Source organism: Cyprinus carpio, chromosome B1, assembly GCF_018340385.1.
Source record: "Cyprinus carpio isolate SPL01 chromosome B1, ASM1834038v1, whole genome shotgun sequence".
In the NCBI taxonomy this organism is placed as follows: Eukaryota; Metazoa; Chordata; class Actinopteri; order Cypriniformes; family Cyprinidae; genus Cyprinus; species Cyprinus carpio.
In genome coordinates, this window is record NC_056597.1 from 14,094,582 (window position 1) to 14,107,511 (window position 12,930).

General features: G+C 35.8%; 1 pseudogene; it reads right to left on the reverse strand.

The window, feature by feature from the left end:
* Nucleotides 1-310: 310 nt before the first annotated feature.
* LOC109046155 lies at nucleotides 311-12,335 on the reverse strand (annotated as a pseudogene).
* Nucleotides 12,336-12,930: the final 595 nt, after the last annotated feature.

The following is a 12,930-nucleotide window of genomic DNA, read 5'->3' on the forward strand; positions in this document are numbered from 1 at the left end:
GCTCTGTCAGGTTCTCTTTCCCCCTCCAGGTTTTTTCCTAGAGCCACTTTAAACTCTAACCCATCCAGGACACCACATCCCTCGGGAGGAGCCAAACGAGCATTTGCCCCAGGCAACAAGGTGGAGAATATGGAGCCAAAATCCTTATTCACCTGCAATCACACACATTTTAATGAACTGGATGCATCATGAGTGTTTGATCTTTTTCTTACTAGTTGTAATTGTAAAAAATTAATGGGTCATGGGTGGGTTTATTTTACCTTCTGCCCCACGCCACTTGAGAGCCTCATTCTTCTTCTGGTCCAACTCTTCAATTGTTTCCCAAGATTTTGGCTTTATCATTCTCAACAATTCTCTTTTTCTTCTTCAGATCATTGTACTAAAAGAAGACAGTGTTATTACATTTTACTACTACTAATAAATTATTTCTAATAGTAATTGCTATTATCATTACCAATAAATAAGTAAATAAAGATACTACTAATAATAAAACAATAAAGCAGAAACTGGTCCAAATCTCAGAAAAACATGCAAGGCACAACTAAATAAATAAATAATAATAATATTAATTAAATAATAATAAAATAAACACACAATCATTCGAAATTTTGGGGTCAGTCAATAAGATTTAAGTGACTAAAGACATTTGTAAAACTACAAAAGAATTTATTTACTACAAATGCTGTTATTTTGAACTTTCTATTAAACAGAATTCTGAAAAAAAAAAAAAAACCTGAGTAATGTAGAATTCAGTTAATTTGAATTGTAATAATTTTCTCAGAATATTACTTTTTAAATAATACTTATTTATGATCAAAATAAATGCAGCTTTGGTGAGCTTAAGAAGCTTCTTTTGAAAACATCAACAAAAATCTTATCTTGAAAGGTATTGTATATACAAGATATAGCCTTACAGAGACAGCAGTAATAAAAAAAAGAGCATTTTAGCTTTTGAGGAAATTTAATTGTCCAGAAAGCACACATAATATGAAGTTTCCCAAGATTAACCTCTGCTCTTTTTTTTCTCCTCTATGTTTGAATGGCATTTTTTTAATAACATCTCTATCAGCACTGTCACTAAAGAGTTCAAAGGTCGTACCCTTTCCTCAGCCTCACTGAGCATGTTCATGGGCCCGGCGGTTGCCATTTCTCTCCAGCTTGTCTTTAGTCTCCTCGAGTCTCTTCAACCTCTGTCCAGCCTCTTTGGGATTGTTGGTCTTAAAGTCGTAGGCAGTGTTGGGCTGGCCGAAGAGATGCTTCTCAGAGGAGATCCAGTCATTTTCAGCTAACATGCGGGGCCACCTAAACAAACACAAACTTTAGATCATCTAATCTACAACACTCTAGTCTTGAATGATCTCATTAACTTCCTCTGACCTTGGCAGTTGCATCAGCGCTGTCTTTCTTGTGTTTGCTGATGTTGTGCTCCAGCTCTTTGATTTTGAGCTGAGCATCATTGTTTTGCTCTCGAAGGTGGTTTGCTTCTTTCCGGTCTCTTTTCTCTTTAATCTCTCTCTCCTGTCCCAGAATCACCTTCTTCTGCTGGGACAAGCTGCTCCTGTGCGGCACGCACTGCTTCCTAAACACAGAGAGTGAAAAGTTAACAGTTATGGCACTAAAAGCATCACTTTTGAAGGGACAGTCCACCCAAAAACTAAAATTGTGGTCATTTATTCACCTTCATGGGCATTCCAAGACTGTGGGACTTTTTGTTTTTGAGAAACATAACACAAAATAGTTTCATGTTTTGGTTCCGAATGACTTCCATTGTCAAAGGGAACCAAAACTTTTATTCACCAGCATCTTAAAATATCTTGTGTGCTTTACAGACGAAAGTCATAAAGGTTTGGAATGACAGGAAAGTAAAAAGAGAACAGAATGTTAATTTTTAAGGAAAAGTCTTAAATAGGTTGTCTCTGTACCTTATTGGCCAAAACCTCAGTGGTCATGGTGTCAATCTGCTCCTGTATGGCTTTCAGAGCATCATCTACAGCCTGAATCTGCTGCTCATATCCAGCCTGTTCTCTTTTCAGCTCCTCCAACTCCAGAGCTACTGCATCTGCCTCCTAGAGAAAGACAGACAGAGGTGGTTAAAAAAATTAAAAATAAATAAAAAAGTACTCAGCTTCTAGCTGATGTGGTGTGACAACCAGTGTAGACACAGTGTAACTTTGTCAGTCTGGAGCCTGATGGTGTGTCATCGTAATGAGAAAGTACCTGCTGTTTCTCTTTCAGTCTCTTGTTGTAAGCATCTGCTTTGCTCTTGGCCTGGTTTGAGTTTCTGCTGGGCTGGGCTGCTTTCAGTTCTTTCTCTCTCTCTGCCTCTGCATTCTTCATCTTGTTCTCCAGAACTTTGTACTTCTCTTCTTGCCCTTCTTCTGAACCTCCTTTTGTCTTCTGCAGAGTTTCCTCACACTCCTCTAAAGAAACAGAACACCCCCGATAACCAGCATATTAGGTAGTTGTGTGTTTACTGCGACTCTTATACAGAGCACCGGTTTCAGAAAGAGAACCAACAACAATTTGCCAAAGAGTGGTATTTGTGTGTACCGATGGTCTTGTGCAGGTTCTCCAGCTCCTCTTGTTGTTTGTGGAAGGAGCTCTGCTGAAGTTTTGGTCTCCAGGATCCGGGCCTCTTCAGTCTTCAGGTCCAAACTGCTGCTTCAGCTGACGGTATCTAAAAGAGAGCAGCAACATTTCAGTCTTCTGCCTTGTGCTTTTGTTCTGATTGGTCAGTGGGGATTTTGAGAAGTTGGATTTTGGACAGAGACTCACTTCTCAGCTGTTCCTTTGAGGCTGCTGAGCTCAGACTCTACTGCGGTGAGTTCTGCCTCTTTAGCCCTCAGACTGTCCTGAATGTCCTTCACTTCAGCCAGTTTAGACAGGACGGAGGCCGTCTGAGCACGTGCACCTACACACACACACAGGTAACCATTACTAGAGAACACAATGTTCTACTGTCCCTTGTAAATGTATTTAGACTATAAACTCATCTGTCTTCTGGATAAAAAAGCCCCACAGGTATCATTATTCAGATTGTAAATTGTGTGGTCCACCAATATGGGTTTTCAGTGGCTAATGCTGATGGTGAGAACTAGAGATTGGGGAGCCAGTATAAAGGTGATACACACAGTACAATTTAATGATCTCAAAGATGTATCTATGGTTCTTGTAGCTCAAACAGCAAATGGGTCAATTCCCAGGGTATGCATGAACTGATAAGTTGTATATATTAGCAAATAGTGTAATAAAGCATTTGCCAAACGTATGTTATATAAATGTAAATCTCCACAATTCAGTTGAATCTGCAACATACTGAGCTTAAAACAAAGCTTTGATTGCTCTGCAAAATATATGTGGAGATTGAATACTGCAAACTCAGAATTTATTTCTGATTGGTGAATCTCACAAAACCCATCATGAACAGGTCATATTTAGTATTGTTAATGTTAACTATAACTTAAAAAGTCAGCAGCATGCAGTCATACAGTGCCATTTTGCTACAAGTGTCCTGAGTTCTAACCCTGACTTTAGGACTTTTCCTGATCACGCCCCCATTTATCACCTATATCATAATAAAGGTGAAGTGAAAAAAAAGCCACAAAAAAAAGCCAAAACACACTTGTATTTTTAATATAGAAGAAAATTCCTTTTCAGTAATAATTAATAAATAATTTTAATATAGAAGATAAAAAATTTACTTCAGAGTATTAAGAGTAGAAATTAAAAATATAAATAAAAATGTCAATAATAATTAATTGGAAATAAACATTATAATAGTATATCACTATTAAAATAGCACTTAATAAAATAACAGTTAAAAAAGGGGAAAAGTTTTTCTTGGGAGAATTTAGTAGAAAGGTATTTTCACATTATATTATATTGCATTATAAAGATTTCCCCCCTCACAATTTGTCCTACATTCTCATTAAAACATTATTTGTTATATAGCAATCAGAATTTAATAAGAACTGATCCAATTACATCAGATTGATGAAATTGGTGAAATAACATCCCAGAACAAATAGTCAGAGCTGTGATCTAGTAACCAGTCAATGTTCCCTGAGGGTCTGAATACTTTTGTGAGGCTCTATATCTTGTCTAGTTATAAACCCATACTAACCTCCAGTCAATGTTCCCCGAGGATCAAACACGTCTCCTCCCAGCGTAACAGTTTTGGTGCTCACACCTTTGTCAAAGGCAACTTTTTTAGCATTGTCCAAACTGTCACAGACTAGCGTAGTTCCAAAAACATACTCCATGGCCTTCCTCAGCTCCGATTCATATCCTACCAACGACAGAGCGGTGTGCACGTTATCTGGCCCAACCTGTAACACAAAATATATGGGTATCCTTTCTTTAAATAAAATTCCACTGAGAATAAAAGAAATCATAATCAAATCAACAACTTAGCAGAATGCTCACCAAGTTTTTGGCAGTGCGCACTACATTGTCATTGAGGGTACGTGATGAGATTTTGTTCAGAGGAATGATGGTGTATCTGCGTTTCAGTTCACCCTTTTCCAGAAGCTTTTTCCCAGTAACCTGCAAGCAGACAAGTTTAAAACCAAAACAACTATTTTTTTTTTTAAATTGAAGACCCCTACGCATTTCATTAAGTAAAACTCACCTCATTGTCCACCACTATGTTATAGAGTCGACCACCAGCAACCACCTCCAGAGCTGTAGCATTTGACACATCAGTCACAGTGAAAAGATTTGCCACCAAACCTTTCACCTTACTGCGGTCCCAATTCTTCTCAGGGTCCCTACATACACGCATAGTACCAATGGAGTCAATGAATGAATGAATGAAGTGTATAAACCACAAATAAGAAATGAGTCGAAATGAAAATGGCTCGCATGTTCTCACATGTATTCGAAGCGCAGGTTGGGGAACTGGCCCATGAGGGACTCGTAGGTTTCTCTGAGCTGACTGACGCCCCGTGAAACCCTGCCTCTTCTGCTCCAACAGACGCTCCTCTCGTCCATCTGAACACACAGTCAATCTTCTTTAAAACATTTTTTTAAAAGTAATGTCTTAAAGACTAATATGAAACTTTAATTCTGTATTAAGCTTTAAAATTTTACAGTTCACATTTTTAGGCTTCAATTAACTGCACCTAATTCAACCACAATCACATTCAAAATGTATTCAGTACCTTCGTAGTTGAGTTTCTTCATTTCAGCCTGTAGCTTTTCTATGCATTTCTTCACAGCCTCAAATGTGTCCTGGTCTTTTTTGTAGCCACTGTCCATCTTCTTGACCTGAGCCTGCTTAGTCTTCAGCTCCTGCTGAGCGTGTTTCAGTTTCATCTGAGCCTAAGAGTCAGAACAGAGACATTTTCAAAAATATTTTTTAATTAATATTTTTACATAAAAACCATTCATTAAACCAATTAAATGACACATTAATATTTTTACATAAAAACGATGCATTAAACTGCTTAAGTGACAGTAAAGACATTTATAATGTTACAAATGACTTTTATTTCAAATGAATTCTGTTTTTTCATCCAAGTGGATGCTGCACATATATATGAAACACACTGGTATATGTGTGTGTGTGTGTGTGTGTGTGTGTGTGTGTTGTGTGTGTGTGTGTGTATGTATGTATTATATATATATATATATATATATATATATATATATATATATATATATATATATATATATATATATATATATATAAAATCTTTACGACCGCAAAATTTTGAATGGTTATGTATTTTTTTACCCATAATAATCAAAGTTGCTAGGCAGAGTTTTGAGACATTACTGATCTGGGTAATAACAGTATGGACAATGAACAACATTTTTAAAGTATACATTGGACAAAAAATCCTACATCACTGTGATTACTGGACTTATTGACGGATGTTAGAGGCCAAAAAGGTCACCTGTTTGGCCTCTGTCTCAGCTTTACTCATGTCATTCTTGCAGGTCATCATCTGGCCACTAAGTGTGGCTTCAGCTCCATCTTCATTGGCAGAGAGACCAGCTGACACTGCCTTAAAATGCTGTGAAGCCGCCTCCAGCGCTTCTGCATTCCTTCTGTCCTTCCTCCTGCACGGCCTTTAGCCGATCCATAGCCTTGGCAACCTCCACTTCTTTAGTGCTGACATCATCTTCTTCTATCCTAGTTCAAATAAAGTTAACATTTATTTATGATTGTTAATAAATGATTAATTTATGTAAAATTAATTCGTTCATTTATGAAAAGACAAACGGATTTCTGGCAATATCTTGAAATATAATAATCACAATACTTTACAAAAGACCCCCTTCAGGAATATTTTTCTTTAAAAATTATATCATGATTTCTATTAAAGTTCATTCATTTGTGTATTAAATCTATTTGTAACTTACTGCAAGCTTTTAAAAATAAAAGTTTTTTATTCCTGTTATACCTCCTCCATGTTTTTGACCAGCTCTTTTCTCTTCTTGGTCTCATCTTTCAGATTTTGCTTCTTCAGGTCCAGAGCGCTTTGGGCCTTTGTGTCCACTCTCTGTGCTTCAGACAAGGTCTCTTCCAGAGTCTTCAAAACCCCGCCAACCTCCTAGACAGACAAGACACAGAAATGAGACATGATAATGGAATACAACAGGAGACAGAAATATTTAATCAATCAACCACACACTTTTCTAACAGGTATCAATTTGCATCATAAAAAAATTCAAAAATGTTTTCCCCGCACAAAGACTTTAAAACTTTTTTGCCAGTCCATTACCCACCATTCCACTCTCTATTACAGACCTTCAGTCTCTACAGGACAAGTACACGATTACCAACCTGTTCAGGTAAAAGAAACCCTACCCAATTAAATCAGAGGTCACCACACCATTTAACAAACTGCGGTCCGATTCTGAAAAATAACTGGAGGAAAACTATTTATAACCATTTGTTGATCCTCATACAGAGCTGACAAAAGATTTCAAGATTAAGCTTAAAGTGGCCTTTTTAGACCAAAAAACAACAACAACAACAATTTGGGTAAATTAACTACAAAATAGCATCTTGATAGATTACCAAAAAAATATATAAGTTACAATAAATATTTTTTACTTTTCGTAATTATAGTGATACTAGATTACGGTTACAACTCAACTGCAGCCTTTAATGTTTACTTTTGCGTATGTCATTATGTAAAAAAACCCAATCCATGATAAAAGTTGGTTAAGTTAGATTTTTTTTAATGTTAAAGGTAGTAGTTTTTTATGCTTACCAAGACTGCATTTATGTTATCAAAAATACAGTTAAAAACTGGAGATTTCAAAAGAGTTTTCCAATTTAATCTAAAAACCAATATTTTGAACATCTGTGTAAATATCATGTGGCTTGCATTTCACATTTATACATAATACTATGCTATGCTTTTGATTTGCACGTTACATTTTTTGTGTAGGTGGTCACAGAGCACTTGACAAGAAAGAAAGGAGAAAAATGTGGAAACTATTACAGCAAAAAAAAAAAAAATTAAAAAACAAAATATGAAAATGAATGTTACCAACAAATACACTATTGCAGGAGCTTCCCAAACTTCAGAGGGGTAAGGCCCCCCAAAAACATAGCATAGCTCCACGACCCTCCCCCCCACCTCTTTGTTAAAAAAAACATAGATTAATAGTACATAGATATATTTGTATATTACATATATTTAATAAACAGATTGTCTCTTAGCTAGCCCCAGTCAGGTGTGCTGTGAAAAATGATCCAAACTTCATATCTCTATTATAAATCGTTATTATTATTTTAAAACAGAGTTTTTTTACAAATATGTAACCAATGATAAGTATTACAAAGAGCTTGTCAGTTAAACTTCGTAATGCCACTGGATCCTCAAGCTCTCAGCGATACCTCGTAACTTCAGCCCGCCTCCACTCAGATGACGCGCCGCGCACAGCCAGGAGGAGACAGATCTCCGCTTTTTCGCAAATGCAAGAGTAAATAAGTAACTGATGTTCTAACAGTAAAGCGTTTTCTTTATTCAAACACTATGTCTGTAAAAGGATAATGTTTTTGTGTGTTTGAAGAGCGGAGTAGGTTATTGCCGACTAGCCATACTTTTTGCACGTTTTAAGATCCTGTGCATATTCGCTTCATATCATGAGATTTTGGCCAAGTGTTAAACAACAAGAAAAACTAAGCGCCCATATAGCAACAATAAATGTTATATAACCTATAAAAAGTTGATGAAAGCATATAGTTAACTCCGCACTTGCCTCAGATGCGGCCGATCTATTGACAGACAAAACACAAATCTCCTCATTCGCCAGCCAAAAACCTTGTTAACTCCATTTGAGCTTGTTCTTCATATTAAGTGCAAGTGTCTGACACAATACCAACACTGACGATGCAGTGTTGTTTTGTTACTGATTTTTTTCCCCCTTTCTTTCTCCCCCGCATTTCAGTAGAGTGTGCCATGGAATTATTTTATCAACCCCCGCGCCCACGCCATACCCTGTGGTTTATAATGGAGGAAAAAAATGTTTTTATGTGTTTTTATTTAGGGAATAAAGAGGGGGGGAAATCACATTTTATAACAATTAGAATATTTTAATTATTTTAAAGGGGTCATATGATGCAATTTAAATTTTTCCTTTCTCTTTGGAGTGATACAAGCTCTTGGTGCACGAAGAAGATCTGTAAAGTTGCAAAGACTAAAGTCTCAAATCCAAGATATATTTTTCATCAAAGTTAAGACTCTGCCATGCCCTCTAAAACGGCTCATTCAAAGACTACGTCACTATGTGGAAATATTTGCGTAATGCCGCCCAAATGTTCACACAAAGAAAGAAGGCGTGGTTTCAGTAAACGCAGTTAGTGTTGAAGCAGCCATGTCAGGGAGATACTGTGTGTATCTAGACGAAAGCAAAAGCACTTTATTTGGCCTTCCGAAAGTACCTAGGAAGAACCTAGGAGAGGAGGTAATTCTGACTTTGCTAAGACAATCTGGCGCTTCTGAATCATCTACTAGTATGTTAAGTATGTTTTGTTATTCAGGCATTTGATCAGCTAGAGACAAAAAAGAAGAACAATCTGACCATGCTTCAAGCCACGCCCACATCACTCATTATTAAAAATATAGATTTTAGCACATTAAAAGATATATCTTATATTGTAAAAATACTTACTGTCCTGTAAAAAATAAAAAGCAGCATTTAATAATCATGACAACAATATAATAATACAGTATATTATAATAAAGTACTATAATATGTTATAGTAAAGTATATAGAATTATTAATATTATTATTATTAAAGTACCTGCCAAAAGTTTAGAAAAATTACAATTATTAATGATTTTGGAATAACTATCTTCTGCTCATAAAGGCTGAATTTATTTGATCAAAATAAAGTAAAAAATATATATATATATATATATATTGTGAAATATTATTACAAATACAAAATAAGTTTTGAATTTTAATACATTATAAAAATGTTATTCCTGTTATGCATAAAGCATAATTTTCTTCATTATTACTCCAGTTTTCAGTGTCACATGACTTTTAGGAATCATTACAATTTATTTTGACTCTCAAGAAACATTTCTGATTATTATCAATGTTGAAAACAATTTTGCTGCTTCATATTTTGTGTGGAAATGATGATGAACTTTATTTTTCAGGATTTTTTGATAAATATAAAGTTTAAAGAACAGCATTTATTTGCATTTATCAAATATGTAAATTAAATTTGTTAATGCATTTATTAAATATAAATAATTTTAAATGATCATCACTCACTTTTTGTCACTTTCATGCATGATGAATTCAATTATTACTTTCTCTCATACAAATGTTTGAGTGGTATCATTTCCACAAAAATATTAAGCAGCAAAACTGTTTCTAAAATTTAGAATAGAGAAATGTTTCTTGAGCAGCAAATCAGCATATTAGAATGATTTCTGAAGGAATTCTGAACAACCTATTATATAGTTTTAGCACAACCGTTGTGAATTTTATGACAGCACTACCAATCTCAAATTCTCACCGCCCACAGCTTGGGAAGCACTGCACTATTGCTTCTTGCTCCTGTTCCCTGCTCTGCTGCTTACCTTGTCCCTCCTGCGCTCCAGCTCCTGTATCTCCGCGCTCAGCTCCTTCACTTTGGCCTCATTCTGCTTCATGTTCTCCTGCAGCTGTGCGATAGAGGTCTGCATCTCCTGCAGGTCTTCGGTAGACTTCAGCTTGGTCTCCTCGGCGCACACGAACAGGTATGCCACATACAGTCGACTCAAGTGCTCGATCTCACGCATGAGCTTCTGGTACTCCAGGTAGGACGCACGTTCCTGAGGAGAAGCAAGGGAGATGGACAGGATGTGACAAGATGATAAGTATATATTGTATAAGTCATACATATTCAGTCCACAGTAAGGAAAACTGACGCTGTTAGAAAAATGAAAAACAAATCAATAATGTATATGCACATAAAGAAGCAGTGACACACAATAATGTATAGCCCTCTCTCTATTATACATGATTCATTAATAATTGACAACGTCATTATTTATATAAAAGAAGATGCAAGTAAATAATACATGGCTTTCTAATAGCATGAATCTAATATACACATATACAATAAATTATTGTTTTGTTTTTTTAAACACATACCTCCTTCAGTTTCTCCATAGCAGGGGTGATCTCCTCATCCAGGATCTGATTCACACAAAAACATCCAAAGATGAAGTCTCCATTAGATGAAATTGCTGGTTGCTCCAATTGTTGGGTGATTTTTTTATAAAAAAGTTATAATGAAATAAATGTACGTACAGTCTGAATCTCTTTCAGCTTGGCATCTTTCTTCTCAATAGTTTTCTGAGCACTGATTTTCTTGCATTCGTACATCCTGGTACCTGCCGCCTCCTCAATCATGGCCAGAATCTGTGAAAAAAAATTAAATAAAATAAAAAACATCAATGACACACTGAATGTTTGTATCATTTCATCCATCAGTAAAGAGCAAATCAACTGGAATCTTTATTACTACATTCAAAATATGAGCAGATCACAACCAAGTATATTCAAATGACAAACATCTCACCTCAGGAGGCTTCATGTTTAAGACCTTGGTGATTCTCCCCTGAAATAAACATACAACTGGGTGTGACTGGGAATGTGAAGAAAAGGCTAACTACATATGACAAGTCTAAAAAATCCAAAAAGATATATATAATCAAAATATCAAGACATATAATCAAAATGAACCCTATTTACTTGTCACGCATTTATGACAACAAACAAACTGTTGAATAAGTTGCAAACAGCCGTTCCATTCATTTTAAAATGAAAATGCTGCTGTTTAAGAATAAGATTATCCAATACTTTTATAAAAGCCCACATAACCTGAAAAGTTCTTAAATCAGTGTATTATGGTGGTTACCTGCATGATAAGAAAATGAGGGTTGTTGACATTCAAGCCAACTGAACAAAACAGATCCTGGACTCGCAGGTTGTTTGCATTCACGCCGTTGATAAGGTACTTGTTGCGTCCACCTATGACCACCTGCACAATAAAAACGATAAAATCACAAGCTGTGTAACTCACTCTTTGACGCGTGCTAAGAGCCATCAGTGAGAGTGGAGCAGACACTGATCTCAGGTGAATACCTGTCGTGTTATGGTAATCTCATCATGGGTCTCAAACCCAAGTGGACTCTGTTTCTTGTTGGAGTTGTCAAAGGTGATGGACACAGTTGCTTTGGTGATCCCAGCCAGACCATTTTTGTACACCAGATCTTGGAGATTAGTGGCACGAACCTGCAAGGTTCGACAAACCAAAACGAGCAGTATTACATTTTAGCTTATAAACTCTGCAACCCCACTTCCATACTTAATTAATCATGCTCTGTATCCATATTAGAACTGAAAACATGTATTCTGATTTATTTATTTTTTGCATTTTGTTTTCGTTATACAAGTGGTTTAGACAACAGAACAACTGAAAATAGTTTTGTTTATTAAATAAGCAAAAACAGTTTAACGAAATAAATAAACAAACAGCTGGCAGATTTAGACATACGTCTACGTGTGTGTGTGTGTGTGTGTGTGTGTGTGTTGTATGTATGTGTATATATATATTATACTATTATATATATATATATATATATATATCATATATATATACTATATATATATATATTTGATGTATTAAAACTGACCTGTGGACAGGTTAGAGGCCTCCCGAGCAGAAAGCAGATGGAATCCAGTATATTAGACTTTCCACTGCCGTTCAGTCCGGTGATGGCGTTTAAAAACGGATCAAATCCGTTAATCTCCGTCCTTTCGGCGTAGGACTTGAAGCCCTCTAGTACAATAGACTTTATGTACATTTCAGTAAACCACCGTATGCGTAAAATAAAATAAAAAACGCTGTACGCTGCTATATTTTTCGTAACAACAACCTCAAAAGAACTTCGGCGTTGCTTTCGTTCAACCATCCAAACTTGAAATTTGGCGCCAGGCGCGTTTCCGCTGCTCCGTTAAGACCAGATTCAAATTACTAGTTAAACTACAAACAAATAAATCCACTCGAAGCCTGCATATATTAGACAAAAATGATAGTTTATTTTGCAAAGAATTCATGTTTATTACAAACAAGGCATTGCCATTGGAAGTGAAAATAATTTATTCTTTTGATTCAGGCGACTTTTTTAGCCACCCCATTGATGGACCCAAAACATTGACGCGTGTATGACGTCAGCACGGCGGTTTGGCTAAGTTCAAAAGGAACGTAGAGTACAAACTCTAGACATCTTTTCTTTGTTTTATAAAGATTTTGAGCAATACCTTTCATTAATCAAGTTGTCTGAGAACAAAAAAGCCTTAGAAACTTTATCTGTCTGTAACTCTTTTCTTATCTTTAATGACATGTGTATTATTTTTTTTTCTGTTCTTTTTTGTTGTTGTTGTTGTTTTCTACTTTAT